General features: G+C 34.3%; 1 protein-coding gene across 5 annotated transcripts in view; it reads left to right on the forward strand.

The window, feature by feature from the left end:
• Positions 1 to 3529, forward strand: part of LOC118737949 (alpha-1,6-mannosyl-glycoprotein 2-beta-N-acetylglucosaminyltransferase) — a 61901-nt gene that overhangs the window by 36660 nt on the left and 21712 nt on the right. The gene's annotated exons all lie outside the window — the stretch shown is intronic.

Raw genomic sequence — 3529 nt, forward strand, 5'->3', positions numbered from 1 at the left:
GTTTAGTTACACTATCTAACAACCTTTTGGATCAGTCATCAAGAAATTAGCTACGCGTACGAAACGTTTGTCACTCATCAAGTGCTACTGCACATCACGTTTGAACCTCAAGCTACACCCTCGTGTATCACAAAATAATTATTAATTCAGAGAAATCAGCTACGCGAACGCAACTATCATCTCTCACTAAGTGCTATCGCACTTTACGTTCTATTCTCAAGTTACACCTTCGTGTAACACTTCACAACTATTAAAGCAGAGGGATAACTTGGCGTTGGGTAACTTGCCATCGAACTCAAAACCCAAAAAAAAAAAAAGAAGTGATCACCAATAAATAATATGGTTAATCAGGAAGCATAAATGTAAATAATAGGTTTACTGCGGAAAGGCGGGACCGCAGGGAAAGTGGCAAAAAATTGTGGAGTTTGCCACATGAAAATGTTAAGACTGAGAAAAAATATTTCCTAAAGTGTTACTAAGGACAAAGGAAGTCTGTCAAAATATATTTCAGTCCGATATCTTGAGAACTTAGTAGCAAGTAGCGCTGCAGGCACTACTACAGAAGCGCTTAAGGTATTAAAATTGAATGCAAATCAGTAGATAGTGAGGCGAAAAATTGCCAAATTGAGCAAAATGTATCATAAACGAAGAAAAAAGCAAATTTGATCAAAATACATGTGCGAGTGTGGCAGCGTTTTGCTGCATCGCACAAAAACCGGACCGTTGCCTATTGGGATATGTTAGGCCTTACAGAATGCAATAAAAAACACATTTTTAAGATTTAATTGAGGGTTATTTGGTCTGACAAGACTAAACTAATCGCTTTCAATCAAATGGCCGGGCATGGTATTGGATCAAAGGCCCAAATTAAGCCTAAGCGCATCATGTAAGGCAAACTGTGAATCACGGTGGTCGGTCAATATTAGTTTGGGGTTGTATTTCAAAAATGTTGTTGATCCGTTTGTACGCATTATGCCTAAGGAACAGTATCTGTTCAAATTTCAACAAAATTTGCAAGATGTAGTCGAAAAAAATTAGAGTTTCTGCTGAAAAAGCAACCAAAACACACTGCACATGTTCGCAAAGACTGGAACAAAAGCATAAATTTGCTAATTTGAAATGACCTCCACAATCCGAGGACCTGAATCTCATCGAGAATTTGCGAAATCAACTAAAAGCGCATCTTACTAAGTATCCAAGTCCGTCCAATGGAGTACATGAGCTGTGAAAGCACACCAAGGATATATGGGAGGCTATACCTCCAGAATTTTTACAGACATACACATTAGGTATGCCAAATTGCAACCAGAAACTAAATAAAGCAAAAGCATACTGAACATTCTGTTAATAATTCTTTTTTTTGTGAAAATTGTCAAAATGTTATTAAAAATATGTGAGTGCAAAACTGTAACATTTGCCTTAATTTACATTTTTGTCTGCTGGTTTTGTTAATGTTGTTAAATTGACTTCAAATCGTTATGACAGAGGAAGCAAAGATGTACCAATAAAAATATACAACAACAGTATGAATGTCGTTAGAACTTGGAAAGATAGCGACAGCTGAAATAAAAAGTGTTACTCCATGTTACAGTTTTGCTCGTCACTGTACATATATAGGTATAAACAAAGTAAGTGCGATAGCGTACAAATGCTTTCGTTGATAATCTGATAGTATGTAATATAATTTATGAGGAAACTTAGCTACTGATTAAATAAAATTGTTAGCCGCCAATCCATTTTTATCTCGTCAAACCACACCCATGTGTTTACCTATTTACATACCTACATATACATATGTATTTATTGTTTTTAACGTCTGGTGCCTTAGCCTGCGGGAAATGCATGTAACTATAAGTTAACTTGAAGTTGATTAGGAAGGAGCTAAAGGTCACTATTATCTGTATATTTTCTTAGAGCAAAGGTAACTATATTTCTATGGCGATGGCAGCGAAATAGTCAAGAGTGGTTACCTCTGCATTAGGTGTAGTCAAGGGTCCATTACCTTTGCATTAGCTGTCAACTTACTTGTTATTACCTATTTTTGTACATAAAATATCAATATGAAAACCTTTTTTTTTTGTTTTTTTATACTTTTTTTATCTATTTACATACTTTATTTTATTACATATTCGAACTCCGTTAGACATAACTTCAAAATGAGCGGAGCCGAACATTAAATACCTGGCACAAGTAGTAAATATATGTTTTCCACCTTTCCGAAAACTACCACTACATTGTAATCCGGGGTGCGTTCAGTTAGACATAATGAGATAAACTTATATAGTCTTATGTGGGCGCTATCACGCCCATTTTCCAAATTTCCAAACAATGTTACTTCTTTTCAAGTGATTGTTTTTAGTATAAATTTTCAGTAAATTAGCATCCTTAAATTTGGAAATATTGAAGTTTCAAGCATTTTTGAAATTTACCGTTATATGAAAAGCGGCCGTAATTTTAGTCCCATTTTAATAATTTTCAACATTATGCTTTTGTCTGGATAGCACAATAACCATACCGAGTTTGGTACAAATTGGTGTGACGGTTACCGAGATACATATATCTGATCATTAGTGGGCGGAGCCACGCCCATTTTCCAAAATTTTACCATAAATGCATTTCTTGATTAAGAATTGTTGCAAGCATCAACTTTGAATAAATAAGCTTTAATATTTACTGATTTATCGAGTATTTCATATTTCTCTAAATTACCGTTATATAAGATGTGGTCGTGGTTATTGTCCGATTTTAAAAATTTTCGGCCATTTGGTATACTGTATCAAGGCCAACAACTGCGCCAAGTTTGGAAGAAATTAGTGCAGCGGCTACCAAGATATGCCCATGTACCAGAAGTGGGCGTGGCCACGCCCATTTTCCAAAGATTTATAATACTCTTATTTTTCGTCTAAAACTTATTGTAAATATAAAATATTTGGCCAAGTTTAACTCATAAAGAAAATAACTGTTACTTTCGGCATACATGTAATACTCTTATATTGGCAGTAAGAGCTAGTACCGTCCGAAAACACTACAGTACAGATATATCAATAAACACGTACGAAAGAAAAGGAACACATACGTTTATAAATAAACATGTACACAACACATATACAAAAACGGCATTCAAGTACACAATACATTGGCAAAAATGGTACTAGACTGTCTCGCTTTGATTTCGGAATGCTTCCACATTGAGAAGTTAGCTTACTACCAATATAGAAGTATTACATACAGTATTGGCCAATACAATAGCACCCCCATTTCAAAGTGATATTGTTTGCCACTCATGTTTATTTATTTATTTTTAAGAATTTTCAATTAAAATACAGTTCATTCTCTCACAAAACTCACATAAACTCAAGTTTAAAACTTTTTAAAAGACCGCAAAAAAGTTCAACAAATTTTCACCCAAATTTCAAACTCTTTTCTCAGAAGCGGTAGAATTTTTTTTAATACACAGTTTTATAGCCCATTCAATTTTAGTTTAATAATGTGCAAGTTTCAAGTGGCTAAAAATTACCGTTGATTTTTT

The sequence above is a fragment of the Rhagoletis pomonella genome, unplaced genomic scaffold (genome assembly GCF_013731165.1).
Source record: "Rhagoletis pomonella isolate Grant_MI unplaced genomic scaffold, Rhpom_1.0 Rhpom_scaffold_00004, whole genome shotgun sequence".
In the NCBI taxonomy this organism is placed as follows: Eukaryota; Metazoa; Arthropoda; class Insecta; order Diptera; family Tephritidae; genus Rhagoletis; species Rhagoletis pomonella.